At 42.1% G+C, this 27,920-nt stretch overlaps 1 long non-coding RNA gene across 1 annotated transcript; it reads right to left on the bottom strand.

Annotated features, from left to right (window-relative positions):
- On the bottom strand, nucleotides 1–26,496 carry LOC120247939. Its single transcript, XR_005532448.1, has 4 exons — nucleotides 26,327–26,496; nucleotides 14,412–14,582; nucleotides 12,733–12,848; nucleotides 1–149 (listed from the first exon to the last, which is right to left on the bottom strand). It is a non-coding gene; the product is annotated as an uncharacterized LOC120247939 (long non-coding RNA).
- Between the last annotated feature and the right edge of the window lie 1,424 nt (nucleotides 26,497–27,920).

The raw sequence follows: 27,920 nt of genomic DNA, 5'->3' as shown, positions 1-27,920 counted from the left end.
TTAGTGGGCAAATATTTATTTTTAAAGCTGAGATACGTAGGCAGTTCTGGGGTGATGATTCTTCTTCTGAATGCTCCAGGCGGTCCCCATCCTCAGTGTGATGACACACACAAGGCATGCAGAGTATCAGCCAGTGCACCTTGTTTCATCTGCAACAGCAAAATCTTTGTAAGACAGTCATGAGGAAGGACATGGAATGTGACTTTATTTTTTAAATGTTTATTTTGAGAGAGACAGAGAGAGCGCACGTGTGAAAGAGAGGCAGAGAGAAAGGAAGAGAGAGAGAGAATCCCAAGCAGGCTCTGCTCTGTCAGCATGGAGACCGATGTGGGGCTTGATCTCAAGAACCACTGGATCATGACTTGAGCTGATACCAAGAGTTGTATCCTTAATGTACTGAGCCACCCAGGCGCCCCTGTGTGACTTTATTTTTATGGTATTTCAGTAAAAGTAGCTCAGATTAACTGAGAGTATCTTAGAAATATAGCAGGTGCATGTTCCCTAAACAAGCAACAAAGGAAAATATAAACCATTGATCACTTACAGGGAGATGATAGGATGGGTCCCAGAATGCAAACATGAGGCTGTGAGACTTGACAAGTTTATCAAATTGTCTAAATGAACTGAAGATCAAAGTCCAGCATAAAGGCAGGTTGACCCTTATATATACCTGGTTTTATGCACAGTCATGGCAGCATCAGAAGAAGGAAATCAAACTTATGTACGTGGACATGCTTGAAACCCAGCCTTGTGTCTAGTGTGGAATGTCTGCAATAGGAAGTTTCCTAAAGGAGTTGGCTTTGGCTTGTTGGAAACACCACTGCCACAGAGGTCTCTTGTGGATGCTCCATAGTTATTTGTTTGGGAGTGTATTGCTTGGTTCTGTACTTATTAGTGGGGGACACTGGTGGAATTTGGCTTTCTTCTGCATACTTGGAGCCTAGAGCTTCTTTCTAGGACTTTCCCTTTTGAAGAAGAGTAGCTTTCAGTCAAGTTTGGAGAGAGGTATGGTAGGTGCCTTCAGTAAAGTCTTTGTGTCTCTTACTACCTGTGTTCAGCAACTTATTTGCCTCTTTGTGCCTCAGTTTGTTCATTTGTAAACAGACATGATTATAGTAATACCCATCACTTGGGATTGTTATGGGAAGTAAATGAGTTAATATGTAAAGCCCTTAGAACAGTGCAAGTGTTAGATAGTACTGGGTACTATTATTGATACTATTGCTAGGTTGTTGTTTTGCATAGAAGTAGTGAAAGTGTTTCCTACTTAGAACTAAATGAAAACCTGTAATGGCTTTTAATTATAAACATAGAGAATCCAACCTAAGAGCATTTGGCTGACAAAGTAATCCGTGCGCAACCACAAGTCATGACCAAGTGCCTGAGGGGCCCAGGCAGGAGTAAAGAGCATTGCTGAAATGAGCAGTCTGCACATACCGCTACGCTGACGCAATAAGGGCTGGGATATTCATCATATTTACGTCATGTTCCAAGGGCAACCTTGGTTGCTAAATGAATACCAGAGGAGAAGCATCAGTGTCTAGGATGCAACAAAAATTCAGGAACACACGATGATAGTAGAGCTCAGCTGTGAATGGGGTCAAGGAAGAAAAAGTAGGATATGAAGCTTTCTGGGCAGCTCTCATACCAGCTGAGGGACGCCCCATCCTCATGCAGTCCCCTGTGTGGATCAAAAGGAACAACTGGGAAGACTTCAGTGGCAGCACTGGGGTACATGTCTCGTAGGTTTTGAGTCCTCAGTCAACCTATTGCCTATATAATTATGAAGCCTTTGCTTTTTTTTTTTTTTAATATTTTTATTTATTTCTAGGAGAGAGAGAAATAGCGTGAGCAGGGGAGGGTCAGAGAGAGAGGGAGTCACAGACTGAAACAGGCTCCACGCTCTGAGCTGGCAGTCAGCACAGAGCCTGACGCGGGGCTCGAACCCACGAGCCGTGAGATCATGACCTAAGCGAAAGTCGGATGCTTAACCGACTAAGCCACCCAGGCGAAGCCTTTGCTTTTGTTTCCATTTCATCAAGAACTACAACGCAAAAGTTCCAGGGCCTGGGCAGCAGTGATAGCATCAGTGCTTTCTGATCAGTGCAAATGTGGAGACCAAGCCTGGGGTGATGGGGAGCCAGGGTGAGCAATTCAGCAGTCCCTGGCCTCCTCCTCCAAGCAGCTTGTGTATGAACACCATATGGGGCTGCTGGTGGCCTGGAAGGAAGCATTTTAATCTGTTGAGTCATCTACCCATTTATTCAACAAATATTTATTGAGTATTTTCATATGCCAGGCTCTGTACTGGGCTGTGAATTACAAGAATGCACAAGACAGACTTGTTCCTGGGCTGGTGACAGGCCATTGCAGTGTAGGTGGTAGGCATCGTGGTAGTGGAGGTGGGGGCACTGACCAATTTTGAAGAGAACTAGAGGTCCTGAGCTACCTACAGGGGTGGAGAGGTCAATCTCTCCATAGAAAAGGAGACAATTCAAATTTGATGTTTATCTTAAGCAGAATCAGTCAGTTTTGATGACATTTCATTGAATTCTTTAAACCATAGGGCTAGTCCTATGATATACATTCTATCTCATTTCTACACACAAGACAAGCTGAGTTAGGCTCACTCCGGCAAAAGCTTTGCCTTCTTTATGTCACAGACTCTCAGGCCTTGGATGGGGCAACATACTGACAGCCACAGGTGCAAACACAGGACAGAACCTGGAGCTGAACAAAGGCTAGGAAGTCTGTTCCACTCCAGAGATCTCTCCGAGGAAGAGAAGAGACTGCAGAGCAGTATAAAGATGACTGATATTTAAAGGCAGATTTCAATGTAATATTTCTCAAGGGCCTCAAAGACATACACAAAAGGTTTGAAACACATAATAAAATCCATGATAAATTTCCCCATCTGTCTCTCACCTCACACCACAAGCCTTTGTCCACTTACCTTCCAGGGAACGTCTGAAGTTTAAAAATGAGGGTGAAACTAGTACTTCCAGCAATGCTACGATGCCTGGTACACCTAGTCATTCTTCTTCCGGACAAAGTTGAGGTCATTTATTTTGTATGCTCTTGACACTTACCTACCGAACCTTAGGAAGATTCCTCAATCATGCTGTCCTGACCTTTATCATTTACTATATTTAAAGGATTTTTTGTGGTTTATATTAAGTTCAGGTGGGCTAAAAGTATTTTCTCTACTTTACACAGAGAACTCTGTAAAATCAGAATGTCCATCCCAGTAGCCACAGAAGAGAGAGGAATAGATCTCAAGGAAAATAGCATTAAAAGAATCAAGATTTGTAATTCAAACAGATTAAATTACTCATTTACTGCTTGGTCTGAAGAACCATGATATTACCCCATATTTTAAGCATCTCTTAAATAAGATTAATTTTTAGAATGACAGGAAATGCCACTCACGAGGGGAAAATAACAATTTACTTAGCACAGATTACTTATTAAAAAGCATTTCATTGCAGTTTAATCTGGTGAGTCAGAATCTGTACCCAGAGATCAGTTATCACCATCCTAGTATGAAGCTCATTAGCTGGGGGAGCTGTGGAAGAGGCAAAGAGGATGGGGAGGACCAGATCCACAGGGGACCAGGGGCTTTGTTAGGCCTGTCTGTGGACATACTCTCTGAGCTGCATGAGGAGCCTGCACTGGGGACAAGGCAGCCTTTTTACACTGTATTTAAGCAATAGCACTGTCCTTGGTGATCTTGACTTCAATTTATATCACATTTATTTTCTGATTATGAAATAGATACATAACATTCATTGAAAATATTTGGAAAAGTTTTAAAAAGCATCAAGGAAAAATAATCGCGTTTTAAACATTTTTTAAATGTTTTATTTATTTCTGAGAGAGAGAGAGAGAGAGAGAGAGAGAGAGACAGTGTGAGCAGGGGAGGGTCAGAGAGAGAGGGAGACATAAAATCTGAGGCAGGCTCCAGGCTCTGAGCTGTCAGCACAGAGCCCAATGCAGGTGTCGAAATCATGAACCTTGAGATCATGACCTGAGCTGAAGTCAGACGCTTAACCGACTGAGCCACCCAGGTGCTCCAGAGGAGAAAATAATAGCTTTTAAAGATGCACTGGAGACACACCCTGGTAACAGCTCCTTTTGTCTGATGTGTTTATACCTACAGTGTTTTGAAGGAGGGACAGGGCTTGCTGGGAAGTGCAAAGGCCCTGTGATGAGAGCAAGTTGGTGTGTCCGGGGAGAGCAAGGAGGCTGGTGTGGCTGGAGAAGGATACAGTTTCTCTCCAACTGTAATGGAGAGAAAGTTAGAAGAGATGGTCAGAGAGAGAAATGGGGGGCTGGAACTTACAGGCTCTTGTAGGTGAGAATAACGATTTAGGGTTTTATTCTGAGTGAAGTAGGAAGCCACTGAGGGATTCATCAAGGGAGTGATATAATATGAGTAATCTTCTAAAAGGCTCTATCTTCTTGGGAGAGGAGAGGAGAATAGCACAAAGACAGAAACATGAAGCCATTTCAGCAGTTCACGCAAGAGATGATGCTGGCTCAGACAAGGATGCAAGTGGTAAAGGTGGTAAAAAACCACAAAAACGAACAAAACAAAACAAAAGGTTACATTCTGGATGTAATTTGAAAGTGGAGCCTACAGCATCACTGATAAATTGCATGTGGAGTATAAAAGAAGACGGAGGATGGAAGAAAAGTGGTGGATTTAAGTGAGGACAACAGGAACTTAGCTGTGGACGCATCACATTTGAGATGTCACAAGACATCCAAGTGAAGGTGACATGTGGATTTGTAACCCTGGAGTTTAGGGGTGATGTCTGGGCTACAGAATTAAATTTTGGAGTTGTCAACATGGAGATGGTATCTGAGGCCAGTAGGCTGAATGAGATCACCCAGGGAGTGAGAGTACATAGAGATGAGAAGAGATTTTGGGACTGAGCCTGTGACATTTAGAGGATGACAAAGGAGCTCAAGAAGGAACAGCTGGGTAGGGAGGAGCAGAACCAAGAGGCTGGTGTCCCAGAGGTCATTTGAAGAAAAGCTTTCAAGGAGGTGGCAGTAATCAACTACTAAATGAAAACTGCTGATAGGTTCACTAAGATTTGCTGAGCAATGACCATTGGCTTTGGCAATGCTGAAGTCATCAGTGACCTTGACAAGAGCAGCTGCAGTGGAATACTGGGAGTGCAGGGGGTTCACTAGGGGCCTGGAAGACAGAGAGTGGAGACCACAGGTATTGGCCAAATAGTAGCACAAAGTAAATATTCAAGAAAAATCTCTATATTCATTGTCAATGTGGAATTCTGAGAAGCCCAAGTATTCACTCAGAAATGAGGGACACACTTCTGTCCATGGTCATCCGTGAGGACCAACTTGCTAGGTGTCTGTAACATTAGGAAATGTGATGATTTATAGAAAAAAGAGCTTCAGAGAAATGCATGTTATTGGCACATCTCTAAAGATGAAATAGGAATGTCTAGCAGAGATTTCCTTCACCATCCATTAGTTGTCATCAGAGAAGTAAGGCAAAAATGGAATAATTTGATAAAAGCAGCTCACATTTTTCTGATGGTTTTCACTTTGCAGAAGTGCCTTCACACATGTCACCTGATCCTCACACCAGCAGGGGCGGGAGCCATTATTTCACAGTTGAGAAAATGGGGCCTTGGTCAAGGTCAGTGATGGTATGAATAGAGGAGCTGGGACTCAACACAAGGTTTTTAGCTCCAAGTCTCAGCTCTTTCTACTTTATCATCCTACCTCTCTTAAATGGCAGACATTGCTTTTTTAGTTTTTCAAGTTTCCTTACAACAATTAAATACTTATCATGGGTTAGGCCCTTTTTGATGGGCTTTCTGTGAATATACTGCGTACTCCTCAGAACAACCCCATCAGACAGTCACTATTATTACCCTCACTTTATAGAGGAGGAAATTGAAACAGAGAAGCTAGGCAACTTGCCCAAAATCACAGAGCTAAGAAGCTGTGAGGTAGGATTAGAACCCAGGTGTTTTGACTTTAGAACCCAGGCTCTTAACTACATTTTGCCGTTTTATCTTCTATAGACCCAGCCTTTCAAGCAGAGATAACAACCGACTTGACCCGACCATAGTCACGTGTTGATTGATGCTGATCCTAGTCCAGAACTCTGATAATTTTGATCAGTAAAAGTCCAGAACTCTGATAATATTGAGCACCTTCTGGGAGTGATGTGTAGTGTTACATAATTTGAAGTCAGGCACAAAAGAAGTGGAGGTGTGGTTTATTCTTTCAAGGAGGTTTTAGTGGCAGCCAGTGTACCATCAACTGTCTTGTGAGGCAATTCTCCTGTGATTCAGGGCAGTAGGTCTAGTCAGTTGTTACTGTTCAACAAATACCCACTCTCCCCTTTCTCCAACCCAGGGAACAAGTGCACTTTCCTGTCCACCTTGGGCTTGGCCATTTGACCTGCTTTGGCCATTACAATATTGGCAGATCTGATATGAGCAGATATTTTAGTCTGTCTGTGGGGTGTGGCTTGGCCTCTTGTAGTTCCTCCATCTACCAGGAGAGGAACATGTCCTCGTAGCTCCTTCAGTCTGAGTCCCAAAATGAGAGACACGGGAAGCAAACGGCCTGCAGCCTAGGGCCATGTCTAGCTTTCCCCAGTTGAATTCAGCTGAGCTCAACAGAGCCACAACTCAGATCCATGAATGAGAAATAAATAGTTGTTGTTTAAGTCATTCAGGTTGTCAGAGTTGCTGTGCAGCATTATTATACAGTAGTTGATTAATCCACTTGGGAAATGTAGATTGAAAAATCGCAATGTATTTTGAAAATTTAGTTACCATCTTATAATAATAAATTGAAACGCAGTAACTATATGTGAGTTAGGAACAGATCAGTTCACAGCAGTGCAGGTTAACAGCCACTGTCTTGCCCCCAGGAGCCCTACTTTGGAACTAATCTTTGAAGAAAAGGAAACCAACCACTTATACACATCTCTCTTTGTTTCTTTTATATTAGACATGTTAACCATGATGACTGCCATAGGAAAAAATGCATGGCATTAGACAGGGACAGATTTAGACAGCCATGTGTGAAGTCACATAGATGTGACCCAGACTCTCCCAGCTACCTCTGATTGGACTACAGCCAGGGTGACCTGAGAGCAGCTGACTCATAGGCTGGCTCGAAAAAAGTGATTAGCTCAGCCAATCAAATCCATCCACAATTTGAATTAGGGAGTATAGAAACTTAGAAGACTGTAAGTAGAGACGCAGAGAAAAACTGGTAGAAACAGAGGAGAGGCACAGTCTCCTTAAAGCATGACTCAACAGCTATAGAGTGAAGATCCATGAAGCCCTACCTGCAGGGAGCCCCATGCTGTCTTGTGTCCAGAATTGCCCTCCAGCTCCGCTGTTTATGAAGCTTGGCCCCCAGGCACTTCTTATATGAAGTTCCAGAGATATCTCTCCATTACTGCTCAATACACAATCTCTAGCTGAGCCCCAAGCCAATCTATTCCTTGCACACTTACCAGTCACCCTAGAAAAGCCCTTGGTTCTTCTTCCTCCCACCTTTATGGTTCTGAGAGAGGAAAGGCAGCAACTACATTTTGTGTTGTTTTGATGACCTTCTGTGATATTGACTATACCGTTGAAAATGCAAAGAGAATCAATTGAAATAAAACATCACCAAGTGTGTCCCTTTCAGAGTGAAGGGCGGAGATGATTTGCAGGCTGTTGATTAGCATGTGCAGCCACAGAACCGAGCTCAAGATCATGCTCATGGCAGATATGATAGAGAAGGTGTGAGGTCCTGGTGGCCTCAAGGAGGAAGCTACAAGGCATAGGGGGCAGAAAGGGACACGATGCTCAGAGAAATAATGTTATATGCAGTGAAGTGAGCACCACCAACACTTTCTCATTTGGCGAGGCTGTCTAACTTCTTCTGAAAATTATAAGAACAAATGTGGTTACTAATATGTTTGTTCCATTTTGAAAAAACTGTTTCATCATTCTTAAAAGCCAAATGAGTCATTTGTTTTTCTCACCACCTCTGACCAATAAAAAGAGAAGTTTCAGGTGGGCCCTTATACATCCTTATTCTATACACCTGACATGAAGTCGGGGGCCTTGTGGATTGTGGTCAGTCCTGGAGGCCTTAACCATGACCTGTAGGGCAGGAACATGTGGTGCTCTCCCCCTGGTCCAAACCACATGGGCAGGGATGGGACCTCTCCAATTAGGCCTGGACATTTAAAACCCAGGGACTTATCATTCCACTATTTTATATGCAAGATGAGAATTTCTTTATAATAACAAAAAGTAGTTAATTCCCTTATCAAACATAGTAAATTGCTCAAATAATAGTAGTAAAGTAACATAATTTTCTAAATACAAAAAAGGGCTTGGATAGACCTCAAGGGTATTATGCCAAGTGGAAAAAAACCAGTCTGAAAAGGTCATATACATTGTTTACTTTAGGATTTCATTTATATAACATTCCTGATATGACTAAATTACAGAGATGGAGAACAGATTAGTGATTGCTGGAGGTTACAGATGGGGGCTCGGGAAGGGGATGGGTATGAGTATGAAGGGGTAGCACAAAGGAGATCTTTGGAGCGATGAGTAGCTCTGTGTCTTGATTGCAGTCGGACTAAATGGCATAACTCTATAAACACATTTTGCCAATGTCAATTTGCTGGTTTTATTACTATGTTACAGCTATGTAAGTTACAGCCATTGGGAGAACCCGAGTGACCTCTCTATGCTATTTTTGCCAATAGCAAAATAGCTATGAATCTAAAATTATCTCAAAGTGAAAAGAGTTTTTGTTTGGTTGTTTGTTTTTATAAAACCAGCATGCCATGATTAAGAAAGTAAAAAGATGTTGGATGTCTGGGTGGCTCAGTCAGTTAAGTGTCTGACTCTTGATTTTGGCCCAGATCATGATCCCAGGGTTGTGGGATTGAGCCCTGTGTGAGGCTCTGTGCTGACAGTGTGGAGCCTGCTTAGGATTCACTATCTCCCTTTCTCTCTGTCCCTCCCCTGCTCATGTGCATGCATGAAACGTAAATATAAAAAAAAAAAAGTGGAAAGACCAGGCCACCATATGGGAAAAACTCTTTGCAATACATTTATGTGACAAAGGGCTCAAATACAAATTTGTAAATCATTCCTATAAATAAGTCAATAAGGTCAAAGAACTCAATAAAAATGGGCAAAAGACAGTATCTAAACACCTGATGACCACTTAAAAAGGTGTCCAACATCATTATGCGTTATGAAAAGGCAAATTAAAGCCACAGTGCGGTACCACTACACATACCCATTAGAATGGCTAAAATTTAAAAGACTGACAATACTGAGTTTGGTGAGGATATAGAACAATTAGAGTCTTCATATATTGCAGATGGGGATGTAAATTGGTCCAGCCACTCTGGAAAACTCTGGAGAGTTTGAATTCCCCAGGAAGCAAACTCTGTGATGCAGATAAGCATGTTGGAAGTTTATTAGGTAGTACTGTTGGGACTGGCACCTGGGAAAGGAAAGGAAGAGGAAGGAGGTTTGGGCAGAGGGCAGAGCTGGGCTACAGGGCAGTCTCAGGAAAGACCTTAGGAGGAGCACTAAAGCTGGGATGGCCATTTAGAGTTGTTCTGGGTTGGGACTGGGGAGCTTGGTTTTATGCCTCAGATCGGTCACTGAAGACTGAACAATCATTGGATGTGGGCTGGCCTGGGACAGAGTTGTGACCTGCGGTGAGGCACCTCTCCCCAGCCCAGGCAGTCCCAGGGCTGTCCTCCAGTCACACTCTCAGAAGTGAGGGAAATGGCACATCAATCCAAAGAGGGGATCAGCGTGGTACATCAGAGCTCCGCTAGAGTCCACTGCTTGTACTACCCAGGTTTGCTTCCTCATAAAGGTTCAAGAATAGCTCATCTAAAAATTCTGATGGACTCTTTTTGGACAAACTGTAGTCTCTGCTATCTAAGCTGGGGCAGATACCTTTCACATCTCCTATGACCCAGGGTGGCTTTCCTTTACCCTCAGTAACCAACTCTACTGGTCTCAGAGGCTTACCTGACGGTATGAACCAGAGCCTCATTCCTGAGAGCTGAGTCCCTGGTTACAATGCTCTTCTCAGGCCAGGATTCCTTTTACCACCAAAACTGGCCACAAGAGTCACCCAGCTGAGTCACCTGGATATGAACTATATTCCTCCCTGCTCTCCTCCTGATGATTCATTACTGCTAGAACAGTGGTTCTTTTTCTTAACATTAAGTCTCTTGGCAGAAAGAGCAAAAAATGCCCAGGCAGCAGCCATATTTCAGTGGTACTATAGCTGAGTCCCCTAGTGGAAGGATTCCCCTTCTGGGGAACCAGAACCTCTAAACCTACAGAACCCAGACTTGCAGGGATGTGACGCACAAAATCTCGCCATCATTGGGAGTCATGTTATTGTGAAGCCTTTCCTCCTTTTATTGCTTTGTTCTTAGACCAATGTATTCAATCTACTGGGGACAAAGAAGGTCCCAAAGAAGGCATATAAAGGTCACTGATTTAGAGTGTACATTGTGTCCTGGAGGATGACACCCAATCCTGCAAGATACCACCTCCAAATTGGCACGTGAGCTGTTCCTCAACAGGTTATTTCATCACTCTTCTCGGTTATATGGCATTTGATAGAAATAGTGAATCCCATAGTCATGTGCCCAATCACAGAGATGTTTTGCTATAAAGTGGTGGATCACCCTGTAAACTTCAGACAGTAGAGTTGGCTTAAACTCTGGGCAGGAAAGTCAAACCCATATCTAAATATGTCTTTAGTATTGTCAAAATGAGGCACTGTGTCATTAGGATGACAGAGGTTTAAGTAATCAGCCTGGCACTAAGTAGCTAGTTGACCTACTTGAGAGATGGTGCTGTATCAGAGACTTATCACTGATTGGTCACTGTTGCTAGCAGGTTGGACATTCAACAGCAGCATGGGCAACATCAACCTTTGTAAGTGGGAGGTATGCTGCTGGTACCACAGATAGTCGCTATCCCTACTATGATTACTCCATTCATATGTCCATTGTGCCAGCACTGGCATGGCCAATGATAGGGGCTAATGTCAACTGTATTTTTAATGATGTCTTTCTGGATTTTTAATGGTTTTTCCCATGGTGGAGTGTTAACATGAAATACTAAGATCTCCATACTATAAGCTCATTCCCATGTGTCCATCCACATCTTTCTACTCCACACGTCGTTGTCTCTAACCTTCCCGTTTCCTTCCAAACCTTTATCAGTTGGATAAGCCATTTGCTATTGTCCATGGATCTGTGTATATTTTACCCCCTGACTACTTCTCTTATCACACAAAGTGGATGACCAGATTTAAAGCCCAAGGCTCTGCTCGTTGAGAGGATCCCCCCTCACCATTGTCTTTAGGTTCATCCATGAGTATGAACTTCCATCTGTTTTTGACCTGTGCTCAACATTCAAACCAACCCATCTATGAACTGAACTTAGGCTTTTTCCCTCCTCTATCATCAGGTCTTAAGGGAGACCCCAGGTGTCCATAGGTGTGAGCTGAAGAGTCAGCACTCTTCTGCTGAAGCAATTCCCAAAGAGGGCTGACAGCTGGCAGCAGTCCCAGCAGCTAAGAGGAATGTCCTGAAGGAGAATCTGAGGGAATTATTATAAACTCCACCAAAAGCATCAACTAAAGCTAAACATATACGTGCCCTATCACCCAGACGTTCCACTTTAAGGTATAGATGGAAAAGAAATGAGTGCATTTGTCCAATAACAACAAAAAAAAGATATAAAAAAAATCCACAGCAGCTTTTTTCATAATAGTCTCAAGCTGGAAACAGCATATACGTCCATCATCAGAAGAGCTAAATAAATTAGGAGTATAGTCATACAATGAAATACAAAACCATAATACGAAAGAACAAACTGCTGATATATACAATAATGTGGATGAATCTTACAGACATTATGTTGAGTGAAAAAGCCGGAGCCCAAAGAGCATATACTGTCTGATTTCATCTCTATGATTTACCAAGGAAAGGCAGAACTAACTCATGGTATTTGAAGTAAGAATAGTCCTTACTTCTGGTAGAGGTTGGTGGGTATTGCCTCGGAGCTTTTTGGGTGGTAGAAAATATTTTGTATCTAGATCTGGAATTTGATTACATTTACACATATATATGTATACACACCTACATATATATATATACATATATATGTAAAAATTCATGAAGCTATACACAAAAGATCCATATACTTTACACATTTCACTTTCTTGGATTTGATCTCAATTTTTAAAAATCCAAATAGCATATGCAAGTGAAACAAAAAATGAAAATGTACAATAAAAAAGACATCATTCCTTAATATGTAACACCTCTGCTTTGACCTCAGTTTTTAAAAAATTGTTTTAATGTTTCTTATTTATTTCTGAGAGAGAGATAGTATGAGTAGGAGAGGGTCAGAGAGAGAGGGAGACACAGAATCTGAAACAGGCTCCAGGCTCTGAGCTGGCTGTCAGCACAGAGCCCAACTCAGGGCTTGAACCCACAAACTGCGAGATCATGACCTGAGCTGAAGTCAGACACTTAACTGACTGAGCCACTCAGGCGCCCCCAACCTTCTTAGTTCTTTTAGGAGACAAAGCCTTAAAGCATAAATACTATGTAAATCCCACTTTGCTAATGCTACATTATTTAGAGTCACAGTGTCCTGAATTTACCTGATCTGATTCTTCTTTGGGTCTTGGGGTTTCTGCTCAACTGTCCTTTCCATCTATAGCAGCGTCTTGACTCTGACTTTCCTGGAATAATTTTCATTTCTGGAGCAAACTGCACCCTACAAAATATAAACATGCTCCAGTTCCCCTCCCTACACCTGTAAATCTTCTCTTGCAGCTGATGTCCCTCTTTTATATTGGAAACACTTGATATCACTGTTTCTCAGCTATTTTCAATTACCCTGTCACTTCACTTCCCCATCCTCCAAGGCTTTCTGTGTGTGAATGATTTAGCAGGATTCAGTAATTAGATATTTAAAGGGACCAGCTTCTTGTGAAACAAGACAATTTTTTTTTCTGCACAAAATTAACCCAGTTAACACTGTGTATGAGTTATATAGTCTTGTTCCCATGGTGAATATGCCAGGCAATGATCTGTCACTGTTGGGGGTAGATAGGTATGATAGGAGCATCTTATTCAAATTATTTAACCATTTTTTCAGCTGTAAAATAGGTAATAGAATTTCTGTGGGACTTAGGGTCAACATCTATAAAGCAGTAAAACAGATCCTGATAATGGTGAGTACCTTAAGAAAAATTCTGATCAGAACCATGTTGCTCACTGAGCATGTGCAGAATATGTCCATGGAAACCAGCAACAGCAAGAAAATGCCTCCAGTACAAATAAATGCACCCTACTTGGGAAGGACAAATCCCAAACAGGAAATGATCTCCTGTTGTTAACAGGCAACACAGAAAGAATGATTTGTTACGTAGAAAGAATTTCTTTAAAGATTGAGCTGAATTAATTATTGAAGATGTGCATGATGAGTAGGCAGGATAATATCAAGGCGTTCTAAATTATTTACACTTTATTGCTCTTAGTCTGTGGGTGTTTGACATGCCTCATCTTCTGCTGGGGGATTCTGCAGAGTGTTCTTGGCCCAGAATATTTTCTGATAATGCATATCTTTAAGAAATCCTGAGGTGTCCTATTCATTTAAAATAATCAGTTTCTTGAATTCTCTGTCACAAAGATACTGCTCTTAGCAATATCTTCTTTCAGGTTGCAGACTGTAGCTTTTGTTTTATGGTGCATGAGATGGAAGAGATGTTTCCAAGGAACATGTCAGGTTTTTTGTTAAATATTTATTTCTAGGCGAGAGAGAGACAGCATGAGCAGGGGAGGGTCAGAGAGAGAGGGAGTGACAGACTCTGAAACAGGCTCCAGGCTCTGAGCTGGCAGTCAGCACAGAGCCCGATGCGGGGCTCGAACCCACGAACCGCAAGATCATGACCTGAGAGAAAGTTGGATGCTTAACCGACTAAGCCACCCGGGCACCCTGGAACATGTCAGTTTTGAATGTGCAACCAACTGTTCTACCATTTCTGAAAATCTTGATGTAATGGTAAAAATGATGTTAAGAAGGTCTTTACCACTTATTTTACTTAGGTCATCTCCTGGAGCTTTGGGGCTCCCAATGGTCCACATATGGCCATGTGCTCTAGTGTGGCAATTAAAGTTAAGCAGCCGCTGTGGCATGTCCACACATTCCTCTGGAGCCAGATGCAGGTATTATAGGAAGGGACTGAGAAGTTCCCCCTGAGACCAAAATGCACACACAAAGAGAAGGGGGAGAATATTTACAAACAGCTATGAAGAAAATTTTGATTTGACTTACCTGGAATTCTTTCTCATCTTTATCCATAAGAAGAGAATCAGAGGCATCAAAGTCCTGTGCAAATTAGTTGTCACTAATGTCTTGAGCATCCCAGATTCCCATTCTTGCTCTATTTCCCTCAGGATAAATGATTATGGGGTCCGAGCAAAGGTCAGATGTTCAGGATAGGCTCTAGAAGAATCCAATACATTTATCATTTTTTTACATTAAATTTTCCCTAAATCTGCAGAGCCCTGGCTCTAAGAAATACCCTAAACCTAGGATTTGAGGTGGATGTAGGGAAGTGGGTGTGTGTGTGTGTGTGGGGGGAGAAAATAGGATTATATTTGGTTTATCTTTGATCACTCTATCCTAATATAGAGGTTTTTACTCTAGGAATCTCTATGCCAAGATGCTTACCTTGATTGACATCCTTTGAATTAAGTTAGAAACTAGGAATTTGAGAGAGATGATTAAAAACCTTAATTGGGGCCATCCATAGCATTTATTTATTTTCATTTTGTAACCCTACCATCATCTGTGGGCATCTAACTTTTTGACATTTTGGCCAGATCCATTTGGGTAGATCGATTCTAATAGGGTCTTTAAATTACTAGAAGATAGAAGAGGAAGGGCAAAAGTTCTTAGTCCTAACCTTCAGGTACACCTGGTAAGGCCTTGTAAATCTGAACCAACTCTGTTTTCCTTCCCTTCAGGGGGTTGGAACAGCCAGGCAATATCTAAGAGGGCTCTGCCTGGGCACGTCTGGTCTGATCCCTGGAATGGGATGGGGACCAGAAGCTGTCAGCAAGGTAATGGACTGAGATGCTCCATGTGAGTTAGTTCTTACATTTCCACTGCAATCTTTTGTTTGACATTAATTTCCAGACCCTCAAAGAGATCCTTATTCAAATGAGTTAATTCCAAAGAATATCCCCAGATTAGTGTGGATTGTTTTACTGTTCCTTTAAATCAGAGTGGATGCTCTCACTGCCATTGTCCCTGCCCACCTTGACTCCTGCAGGGCAATAATTCTGTCCTGCCATTTACCACCCATTCTCCCTTCTTATTTTTGGCTTGCATCTCTGAATGATTTTCAGATCCTCTGCATTTCTTTTCATGACATCTCTGACGTTCCTAATTCTGCATTCCAGACAATTCCTGACCTCCTGCTGTTGGCTCTTTATGGGAACTCTGGATGTGTCCTTGCCAGGATAGAAGCCCTCAGCTCCTGTTGGCCAAAAAGCTGGCAGACCCCTTAATGTGTCTGTAGGCCTTTTCCTTCTTAAGCCTCGGTTTCCCCTTTACTCAGAGACCTTAGAAAGTCTCTTTGCCCTTGTTTGTGATAATGTGTTAGATCTGTAAAAGCATTTTCTTGCTAAATCCCACCTTCTCTTTCCCCTGTATTAGCAAGAACCCTTTTTTTACTTCAGAAAAAGTCTCCTGAATGCTTTTCTTTCTTTCCTCCCTTACCTTAGTTCCTGTCTGCAGCATTCTGGAAGCTCATCTGCAAGTGTGTATGTGGGTAGACTTTGGGGAAAGTGTATGCAAGATACAGGACTAAACACTGACCGTTTCTTGCTTACTTAATGTGACTCCAGGAGAAGGGGCTTGGGCAGGTGAAGAGCCCCAGAGGAGGGAACACAATCTCCGTTCCTGGCTGGTTTCTGCCTTGTCTAAAGACTGCCATTATACCTCCCCCTGAATCCCAGGGCAGCACTGCCTTCCTATAGCTAGAACGCAAGGGTGCAAGAGCACCAGCCCGGGGGGTCCCAATCACACAAGGTTTAGCCACTTGCTAATGACAAAATCCAAAGACAGAGAGACAAGTGGTGAAGAAACAAGAAACAAGAAAGGAATTAATGCAGTGAGGCCAATACTGGGAAGACAGTAGACTAGCCTTTCAAAGACTGTCTCCAGAGTGTCAAGCATACTTCCAGGTTTATATGAGGAAAACGTGGGACAAAGATGGGTGGGTACGTGCGAGAGGACAGTGAAGGTTAGGTGGATCATGGTCTTGGGGTCACTCACTTGGGGGTCTTGCTGGCTCAGGGCAGTTCTCATTGCTCGAAGGGGTAGTTTCACTTCCCCTCAGGGGAGGCTTTGCCTACAGGGTCCTTTGCCCAAGTTAAGAGATAAGCTGCAAAGAAGAACTACTCAATTAGAAAGTTTGAGGTCAGAACGGAGGTAGGTGAAGTGTTCTTTCATTTCCAGACAGCGGACAGAAAAAGCCCTTCTTTACTGTCGGTAACCATAATGGCGGACCTATGTGGACTGTTTATTACGCGCTAAGCTCAGGACAGCAATCATTTTATTGAATCCTTGCTCTGAAGAAGTTCTGAGAGGTGGGTCCTATTTTACAGATGAGGTCACGGAGGCCCAAGAAGTGGCAGAGCTCTGCTAGAAACCCAACTCTGACCCCAGAACTAGAACACTTGCCCTAGCCCCAAGCTGAAACCAGTCACTGCTGTTCTGGGACTGCCCTGGCAATGTCTTCTTAGTTGTCACATTATTTGGGACACTGCATCAGGGCTCTCAAGAGGAAGGGACACTTTGAGTAAATCAACATTGACAGTCACTGTCAAAATGGCAGTGCATTCTGGCCTGTCAGGCAAACCCCCTTCTCCATGAGAAGGCTCCGGCTCCCTGTCACTCTGGGGCACTGACTAGTCTTCCAGAACGTACACATTGCAAGATGGTTATCCTGTGAGTCTATCTGGTGTGTCTTGTTTGGGTTCAGTTTTGAGTGTTTCATTTCTTTTTGGCCCCCGACAGAATCATATCCAGTCCTTCTATCCCATTCCTTTTTGGAGGCATGGGTCTTCTTTTCCTACAAGTGATCAACCAGTCAGGACTGAATGCAGTTGAGGTAATCTCTCGTTTCCACTCCCACAATATGCCGGTCTTCTGTACTTCTAGAGCCCCTCAGGCACACTCCCTCTTCTTACCAGATCGCAACTGTGTGCCTTCTGTTGCCTCTTGTAGACCAGCAGTGCCTGGAAATTAGTGGATAGCCCACAAATGCTTGTTGAACGAGCAAATAAATATTTGAAGCTTTCAATATGTAGAATTATGGAATTCTGACAGAACTGCTGTTATGTTCCCCTTGGAAAAGAGCCATGTGCTTAATTTCAGGAGAGAAGGATTGCGGCAACTATATCATACTGACTTTTGTCTTTTTTTGATAGCTTCTAGTTCCTACCAGACCTCTCCCATGCCTGCCAAACAGAAGCCCACACACTTTTATACCCACACACTAAGTAGGTAAGATGTAGCTTGATGAGTATACGGCTCTTCCCACCCCAGCTTTCTGTGTCCATTTAGGTACTTGGAAGTAAGCTAACCTTTGTCCTTTTGTTTGGTTAGACTCATGATCATCATGTTTATATCAAGCCATTGGGCAAGAGCAGTTAGGTGTGACACTGTACCAGATGCTGTGTTCTTACAGACATAAAAAGCTTCAATTTCCAACTCTGGAGGGGAGAATCAGGCCTTATCAAGATCACCTGGCAGAACGTGTGTTATTTATAAACCCAACTAGCTTATCACTGATGAGAATGTAATCTTCACTGAGAGAGGCTTTTAAAGATTTCTGTTAATTTTTGCTTCATCATTTCAGAAAATCTTTAGCGAGGCCTGATCAGACAGTTATTTCTGGCTGGATTTAAAGTCCATTTTCAGAATACTGCTTGGCTCTTTGTTCCTTGCCCCTCCGCTACCCATCTCCTCCCCTGACTCATCTCTTCTAGAACCTTCTCTTTCCTTCCCAAATACTGGGAATGATTTACCAAATGCATTTCCCAGCCAGCTCCACTGGCTACAAAGACCAATTTACAGGAACAAAGTGTCTGCGTGTTATCACTGGGTCATGGTCCAAAATTCATTTAAGAATCAGTTATTGGAATTAACAATGTTTTTTTTCTCCTAGAAACAATGGTGGTGGAGGGTGCTCTGGATATGCCTCTGAAGCCCTCTTATCCATAATACAAGCTGAACGGTAACGCAAGTTAGGGATCTAGAAACAGAAAGAATATATACGTATTACAGAAGAAAATATGAGGGAAAGGAAGAGGAAAAATGGGAGAAGAAGGGAGATTTTCCTCTCTGTCTTTGTTAATGAAGTTCTGGGCCAGGGCCACAGTTCATAATAATTGGGTCCTATGTACAAAGCCTCTTGTGGTCTTAGAGTAAGAAACAGTTAAACTGACCCATGTTAAAGGAACGTCAGTTTACACAACAACATTGCTTGCTATCAAACCCTCGGGATAAGCATGTTGCTAACAATGCATTTCTTCCTTTGAAGCAAATCTGCAAAGGAAGTTAGAGAGCAGTTAGAAAGCTGTGTGGTAAGCTTCATGTAGATCAGGGCATCAACTGCTATAGGATTTGACAAAAACGTCTTTAGGCCCCACTCTTCTCTCCTCTAGGCACAGCATGCAAAATCAAGGCTCAGGGCTTGCTTCTTTCATTCTCCCTTTTCTAGACCATCTGGCTCTTGGCTAGACACCTTCTTGCTCTAACTGTAGTGCTACCTTCAATTAGATTAGAGCCAACATTTGTAGGCATGGAAGCCATTCCGATCCTTTAAAATTGATGTAGTATCACTTGCTCCATTCTTATATAACATGTATGGATTTTTGTAGTTTAACTAGCAGGAAACAACTTACTTTCTATGTTATCAAGAATAGCTTTAACGTAATGTTTCCAACCTCCTCCCTACCATGTTCTGAGTATACCTTCAACTAGACACCATCGCTATTTTATGTGTGTATGGGCGAGCAGAATAAGTGTATCTTGTTTCATAAAATCATTCCACAGAATTAAAAATGTTTGCTGCCTCAAAACCTTTTTAGAAGTAGCAGTAATATTTCCCTGATGAGGAGGGATGCTGAGCATCATTTCATGTGTCTGTTGGCCATCTGGATTCCCTCTTTGGAGAAGTGTCTGTTCATATCTTCTGCCCATTTCTTCACTGGATTGTTTGTTTTTCGGGTGTGGAGTTTGGTGAGTTCCTTATAGATTTTGGATATTATCCCTTTATCTGATATGTCATTTGCAACTATCTTTTCCCATTCCATCGGTTGCCTATTAGTTTTATGGATTGTTTCCTTTGCCGTGCAGAAGCTTTTAATCATTTAAAAGGGCCCAATAGTTCATTTTTGCTCTTGGTTCCCTTGCCTTTGGGGATGTGTCAAGTAAGAAATTGCTGCGGTTGATGGAACTTGAGGGTGTTATGCTGAGCAAAATAAGTCAGGCAGAGAAGGACAGATACTGTATGTTTGCAAGTATAGGAGGATTAGGAGGAACTTAACAGAGGACCATGGGGGAGAAGAAGGGGAAAAATAGTTGGGGAGAGGGAGGGAGGCAAACCATGAGAGACTCTTGAATACCGAGAACAAACTGAGGGCTGATGATGGTTGGGCCGGCGGGGGGCGGGGAGGGAGGTGATGGGCATGGAGGAGGGCACTTGTGGGGATGAGCACTGGGTGTTAATATGGAAACCAACTTGACAATAAACTATTTTAAAAAAAAATAAGAGAAAAAAAGAAGTAGCAGTAACATAAAGTAGAATAAAATATGAATAAATATAAAGAATCATTTATTAACTTTTGAGACTCCTCCTTTCCCCTATAGCAAATGATCTCAGCTAGATAGTAGAAAGAAAAGTGGACAGGCTAATTTATACTAATGTGTAAATTACCAGCTAACACCTCTCATAATATCTGAAAATTTTTTGTCTTTTGAAAAGGTATGCAGTGATACATATGCACCCTTAAGCAGCATCATTTCAGGCAGTATAAGCATTTATTTCACAGAGTAGAAAATTCAGGGAGTGTTGTGGGAGAGATTTCAGGTTCAGGTTGGTCTTCTGCTCCAGAGCTAAGCTTCCCTCAGTTCATTACAGTATCTTTTTTTTTTTTTTTTTCCTGAACACAAATCCCAGAGATTCACAAGACTCTAAAGCTGATCGCAAGGATTTTCATGGCAGTATTATGAGGACCTCTAGTTTAGGGGTGAGAGCGGGGGAGGCTGCTCAGGGGACAGTGAGGGCAGCTGTTACCACCTTTGAAGTGGGAGACTCTTCTCCTAGCTTAGCTTGACCTTTCATTCATTTCTGCTGTTCACGTTTCTCATCTCTTTACAAATGCCACATTCCTTTCATTTTTTGGTATTGCTCTTAAAAATGAGCTTACTGCCTTCATGATTTAAGCATTTCCCTTCTACGTTCCTGAAGTCATTACTGTTTTCTCTCCTCTCCTGCCTTTCTCCTTTCACCTAGCCTCAATTCCCAGGATCCCACTGTATCAAGATTTTCTTGTTTCCTAGCAACTCTGTTTGATGCTGATGCTGCTGGGTTGATCTCCTCCTTCATCAGTGTCCACATTTCCACCCTCCTCCCAGCATTTCTTTTCCCTTAGAGCAACTTTTCTCCCAGTGATGTGAGTACCTAAGACATACCTTGCCCTAAGTACCACAAATGCCTGTATTCTGCCCCTCACTGCTGGATACCCCAAGAGGCCCCCAGCAGCTGCTCCTGACCAACAGAAAAATGAATAGTATCTCTACTGAATGATTTAGTAAAATCATGTGCCCTGTCACCACTAGCCACATCTAGACTAATCTCCAGTTCTGCATCTGGAGTCAGAATAATGGTCCACAGGGCACCTGGGTGGCTCATTGCGTTAAGTATCAGACTCTTGAGTTCAGCTCAGGTCATGATCTCATGGGTTGTGAAATGAAGGCCTGCATTGGGCTCTGTGCTGACAACACAGAGCCTGCTTAGGATTCTCTCTCTCCCTCTTTCTCTGTTCTTACCCAGCTGGTGCATGCATACTCTGTCTCTCAAAAAAAAAAAAAAAAAACTTAAAAAAAGAAAAAGAATAATGGTTTTTAGCCAGGGTAGGGATGGGAAATTATATAGGACAAGTTGTGTTTTTGCTTTTTTAATGTTCAGATTGATGCATCTCACAATACAAGCATGCTGTGTGTGAGCGTTGGCCAGAGTGACCTCTGATGGCCTCTGCTGCCCTTTTGTTTTATGACTCTTGGCCTCAAACAAAGCGAACCAGATGGGGACACCAGTGCCAGGGACTATGGGTATAATTAGGATATATTTCACAAGAAACCCTGCCATCCTTTTTGAAAGAGGGCAACTGATATTTCCTTATAACTACTCTAGTGCTTTAAAGAGATTCTTTGTCATCAGTTGCCAAGAATCTCAGTGACCTGGTGAAACATTCAATGTACTGGCTCCATGAATACATAAAAACTCATTTTACTTTGTCTGAAAGTTTAAGAAACTACAATAATATTAAAAAATTTTTTAAACAATCATTCATTTTTGAGGGAGACACAGAGTGTGAGTGGGGGAGGGAAAAACAGAGAGAAGGAGGGAGACACAGAATCCAAAGCAGGGCTCTGAGCTGTCAGCACAGAGCCCCACGTGGGGCTCGAACTCACAGTGAGATCATGACCTGAGCCAAAGCTGGACACTTAACCGACTGAGCCACCCAGGTGCCAGAAATTAAAATAATATTGTCAGTACCAAGAAGCTGAAAGTGTTTCCACATGTGTGGATACTCTGATTAAATTAGTTTGTGGAACCATTCAATAAATATAGTTTGAATGTGGTTTGAACAAATACCTACTGTGTGTGAGGCCCTGTGTTAGGCCTTGGGGACATTGCTCAGGGAGTAAGAAAGGTCCATGGTCTCTCACGGATGTGCCAATACTCTTCAAAACTTATGATTTTTTTCCTGAAATGCAGAGGGCTGAGCTTTCACAGGCGCCCATGCCATATTTTATCTACCGAGGGTATATATTTGGATTCTCCTCTTATTTCTCCTGCTGGATTATAAACTTCACCTTTCCTCAGAGTCCTCAGCTGTGCTTTCCCGATGTTTGGCTCATAGGTTCCTTATCACCTTTTTCCCATGGGTATAATGGCTGATGTGTACTGAGTGTTTACATCACACCCCTAACATTTAGGACTTTGCTTTACCCAAATACCAACCCTAAAGGAAGCTGTTCTCATGGACCCCATTTTATGTTGTTCTTACCTTGGTCTACATGGACCACTGTGGCCTGGCCCTGGCCTCAGCTCCTCCTACATCCTTCCTCTCCCTTTGCTCACTGCTGTCAGCCATGTTGGTCCCTTGCTGTCGGGTGGCCACACCAGGTGTGCTTCTACCCCAGGGCCTTGCTCTTTGGCTTGAAATGCTCTGTCCGGACTGTCATGTGAGCCCTCTGCTGAGGCACCCAGGACTCTGCCCCACACGACATCTTTGGACAAGTATTCCTTGACTTATTTAATATACAGCAATCTCCTGCATTCACTGTATCCCCCTGCTCCGTTTTCCTTCATAGCATTTATCACTACCTGACCTAATACATGTTTTATGTATTATTTCACTTTTAATAACTGTTAATATCTAAATGCCAGCTGAGCTGTCAGCACAGAGCCCGATACAGAGTTTGAAACTATGAACTGTAAGATCATGACCTGAGCAAAAGTCAGATGCTCAACCGACTGAGCCACCCAGTCGTGCCCCCCCCCACAAAAAACTCATATTCTTAACCAATGTGTGTGTGTGTGTGTGTGTGTGTGTGTGTGTGTGTGTGTCTTTCTTCTCCACCAACCTCTCAGATTCGTGGTAAGGACTCTTTGTTTTATATTTTGTAGCCTAGATGCTTAAAGAGACTGACACATAGTAGAGATTTTATAAATAAAATTTATAAATTTATAAAATATATGACCAGCTTATAGATGATTAATTGAACAGACAGAGAGAGTCATGTTTCTGATAGGGACACAGGGTAGACAAAAGCACAAAAGCCCAAGGAACATAAATGCCTGAATACGTGGCTAGCTTATCACCAGAAGCAGCTTAGGCAGCGTGAAAAATAAAGTCTACTGAGTAAGTATAGTCATTGCACTTCCCTTTTAGCAGCCAGAGTTATCATCCCATACCTAGACTGACTTACAGTACACATGCAAGTTTAAATACCTGTAATGCTTTGATAATCTTCCAAAGACTTCTTTATAATGAGATGGAGCCATGGTAAAAATGTGCTAGTCTTTAAAACAAAGATAAATGGTCACAGGATTTAAAACTGGCTCTGAATGTCCACCAGACAGCAGATGGAATATTCACTTTTACTGAGAGGGTTTGATATAAACGATCCCAATGACTTTGGAGGCATGTAAACAACAAAAAGATTTATTTTGTTACTTAAATGCAGAACTCTGGACTCTCCAGGATAAATAGTAGTTTGGTAGAAATCAATGGTAGAATAATTAGCAACTGTTGTGTTTTTTAGAGTTGATCTATTTCTTCCTTCTAACATTTGGGTCCCTTTGCACAGCTTAGTCTCTTCCCTTAGCAGAGGGAAGCAAGAAGGAGATGTAACCAGAGCCCTCCCTTGGGATTGGCCCATGTGAGCCAAGAGGATCAGATCCTCCCAGTTGGCTGGCTGGAGGGGCGTCTGCTATTGGTGTTCTAGAACCAGGGCTGTGCAGATAAGATACACATATTTTTCCAGCACGGTGATTTTGTCACTTATAGTGCATCCCTTTTGTACGCTAAAATGATTGGCATCCTTGTCTCCACCCATTTCACATGCCCATTTCCCTCATCACTCCTCATCATAGCATCCTGCCCTTTCCCCAAACACATTGTTGTTGATTTTCATTAGCTCTGAGGCAAAGAAATGTGCTGCCCCGCTGGAGGGTATTACACCAGGGAAGCAACGTTTCAAAGCTTAATTGCTTGTCTCTTGAAAGGTGCTTTCTAAATTAAACCAGTGTGTCTGCATCTTGAACACTTTTTCTCTCTGTGGGAAGATGGAGCCAGTCTCATATGAGATTGCAAAAAGGAGGCAGCAGCCATGTTTCTATTGTCCATCCAGAACCTCCTGAGAGCGCTGACTGCCCTGCTCAAAGGTCTGCTGAAGGAAAAGAGGCAGGAGGTGCTGGCCTGACACTAGAGGTCAATGAGACCACTGAGGCCGACTCTGCTGAGAGGGGTGTGCTTTACTCTGTGGTCTATATTTTGTATTTAAGAAACAATTCTCCGTGCTGAGTTCATAGACTTTCTCCTATGTTGCTGTCTAACGATCCTTTAGTTTTAACCATGCACATTTAGGTAAGGATCAGATTTCATTTTTCTGTATGAAAAATTAACTGTCCACATCCCATTTATTAAATAACTCATCCTTTTCCCTGCTGACACAATATTTGTTGTTATAAATCCAGTCTCCATATATACATGAGTCTGTTTTGAAGCTTTCTGGTCTGTTGCAGCCATCTATTTGTTTTTTCTTTATACTATAGAGTCTAAATTTCTATACCTTTATAATAATCTTGCTAGGGAGTAGTGCTGGTCCCCTGTCCCCACCTTTTTCTTCCTCAGAAATATTAGTTTTTGCTCTTTGAACATAAATGCACGCACGCACGCACACACACACACACAGTTGAGTTCCATAAAAAACCTAGTTGGGAATCTGATCGGATTCGCATTGATTTTAGAGATATATATTTTTAAGAGAATGGATATCTTTAGGACACTGAGTTTTCCTATCCAATAGCGTAGAATATTGTTTCCTTACTTACATCTTCTCTTTCAGTAAACTCTTACAATTATAATTTTCTCCAAAAAGAGCATGTACATCTATTTTAAAATTTCTTTTTTGGTATTGGTTTTTTTGTTTTGTAAGTAAGATTTTTAAATAAATACACCTTTTATTTTGGCTAATGCGTGGAAATGCCGTTGATTTTTGAATATACATTTTTTTAATTTAGCAGTTTTACTAATTCTAGTAATTTATCTATAGATTCTTGGGATTTATAATGAACAATCACAGTACCTACAAATAGTGATGGTTACATATATTTTTCAAATACTTATGCTTTTCCCCCTTTTCATTCTGAATGGATAGGATGTCTAGTCCAGTATTGAAAAGGAGTAGCAAAAGCAGATCTCTTTGTACATTTCCTGATCTTGAGCATTCTATCATTAAGTATGCTGTTTATTGTAACTCATGTTTAGGAAGTTTCTTTTTATTCCAAATTTAAAAAGGGTTACATTTTTTGTTAAAGCTGAATGGATGTTATGTTTTATTAAATGCTCTTCATCTCCTGTGAGGATCATATGTGTTTACTCTGAGAATTTATTAGTATGATGAATTGCATAACCCAGCTATTTAAGGTTAAGCCAGGCTTCCTTTCTTTTTTTTCTTTTTTTTTTTTAAATTTTTAATGTTTATTATTATGGAGACAGAACCACAGCATGAGTGGGGGAGGGGCAGAGAGAGAGGGAGACACAGAATCCGAAATAGGCTCCAGGCTCTGAGCTGTCAGCACAGAGCCTGATGCAGGGCTTGAGCCCACAAACCATTAGATCATGACCTGAGCCAAAGTCAGGGGCTCAACTGACTGAGCCACCCAGGAGCCCCCAGGCTTCCATTCTTGAGACACACCCAGCTTGGTCAGGATATCTTATCTTTCTTTACACATTGATGAATTGAGATTCTTAATATTTTGTTCAGGAGTTTTGCATCTACTTTTATCAGTTATATTGTCTGCGGTCTTCTCCCTTCCTCTTGACTAGCTAGGTGATGGATATTCCAGATTCATGGAATGAGTTGGAGGATATCCTCTTTTTTAATGTTTTCTTTTATACCTTTATTGGGGTACAATTTATATATAGTAACATTCACCCTTTTTAAGTGTTTGGAAAATATACATTTTCCCAGAAGTGATTAAACCAATCATCAATACAATCAAGTTTAAAAATATTTCTATCACCCTGAAGAACTGTGGACAATATATACTTGGATATTTGTTTGTATCCAGTCTGTCAATCTTTATCTTTTCAGTGGAGTGTTTAGTACATTCACATTAATGTGATAATCGATATGTTTGTATTTAGGCATACCTTTTTGGTGTCTGTTTTCTATTTGTCTCATTTCTCTCCTGTTGTCTTGTAACTGCTGGACTGTCAGTTGCACTTGCTGTGTTAGAATTGAGGATCCTTGCTGGAGTCTATCAATAAGGCTTTAGACACATGGCATAAGGTCAGCTGCTTTCGTGAATGTTTTTTTCTATTCTGATCAGAAAAGATTAGAAAGAGTTCATATTAATATATGGAATGGACAATGAATGTTCATTTGTAGGGCTATGTTAACTTTTCCACCCTCTGATATAATATATTTCAAAGAGATCTGGACTGTCTAGACACCCTGTAGAACATCACATTGATCTATTACATCATGCTGACTGGCACGAATGAGCAAAGGGAGGTAGTACACTGAAGTCAATTTAAGACCCATGGCTCCAGAGAGTGGAAGAAACCCTCTTGACAATTCAGGAACCAGTCACATTAGTGAAGTTTTTAGCATCTAGTGGTCATGGACGTGCTAAAATATCTCTGCCAAAGTAAAAGAAAAATGATTGCATCTTGCATTTCCTACCACAAAGAAGGAAGCACAGTGCCTGGTAAGCCACTTTGGGATCTAGAGACAACACATTGAACAAGTAGGAATATTGTTCTGGCCCATATACCTGGTGACACAGAAGGCCATCAGCTTCAAAGGGGGCCCCAGAATAGAAAAGACCTCTGCAGTGAGTCATAGCCATAGTGCAAGCAGCCTTGCCATATAGGTGTTAGAGGTATCTCTGGTAGGAAAAGATGCAGTGTGTAATTGATAGCAAGCCTCTATGGGAGAATGGCATTGCAGGCCTCTGGGGTTCTGGAGCAAGGTCATGACATTTGGAGCAGAGAAATATATGCCTTTTGAAAAATAGCTGTTGGCCAATAGGGACCTGGTAGAGATAGAATGCTTGGTTATTTGGATCATCAAATGACCCTGTACCTAGAATTATCCCCGTTGATCTGGGGTCTATCAGATTTGGCAAGTCATAAAGTTGGATAAGCCCAGCATTAGTCTATTAGAAAAAGGAAATGTTATAGGCTCAAGCCCAAGTGCTAAAGAGCCAAATTAACTGGAGCAGGTTGCCTACACTTCCATCATTCACTATAGCTGTATCAGCACCCATCTCCCAGATCACACCTATGGCTGTAGGGAGGATCTCATATCATCAGCTGAGGGGGGAAGAAAAAACCTGAACTTGGTGTACCACTGAGTTGACTCAGTATATGGAAACAGAGAGTGCTACATTATATCCACATTCAAGAGTGACCTTAAAAGGCACAGAAAAGTGAAAATCTTCCTCAGATGCAGAGCTGCAAGTGACACACCTAGGCTTTCACTTTGAGTGATAAAAGAAGTAGCTAAAGGGGCACCTGGGTGGCTTAGTCGGTTAAGCGTCCGACTTTCGCTTAGGTCATGATCTCGCGGTTCGTGGGTTCGAGCCCCGCGTCGGGCTCTGTGCTGACTGCCAGCTCGGAGCCTGGAGCCTGTTTCAGTCTGTCACTCCCTCTCTCTCTGACCCTCCCCTGCTCGCGCCGTCTCTCTCTCTCCTAGAAATAAATAAAGCATTAAAAAAAAAAAAAAAGAAGTAGCTAAAAC

Source organism: Hyaena hyaena, unplaced genomic scaffold, assembly GCF_003009895.1.
Source record: "Hyaena hyaena isolate Hyena2069 unplaced genomic scaffold, ASM300989v1 scaffold_558, whole genome shotgun sequence".
Lineage (NCBI taxonomy): Eukaryota > Metazoa > Chordata > Mammalia > Carnivora > Hyaenidae > Hyaena > Hyaena hyaena.
The sequence above is the reverse complement of the archived record's forward strand: the minus strand, read 5'-3'. Positions and strand labels throughout refer to the sequence as shown.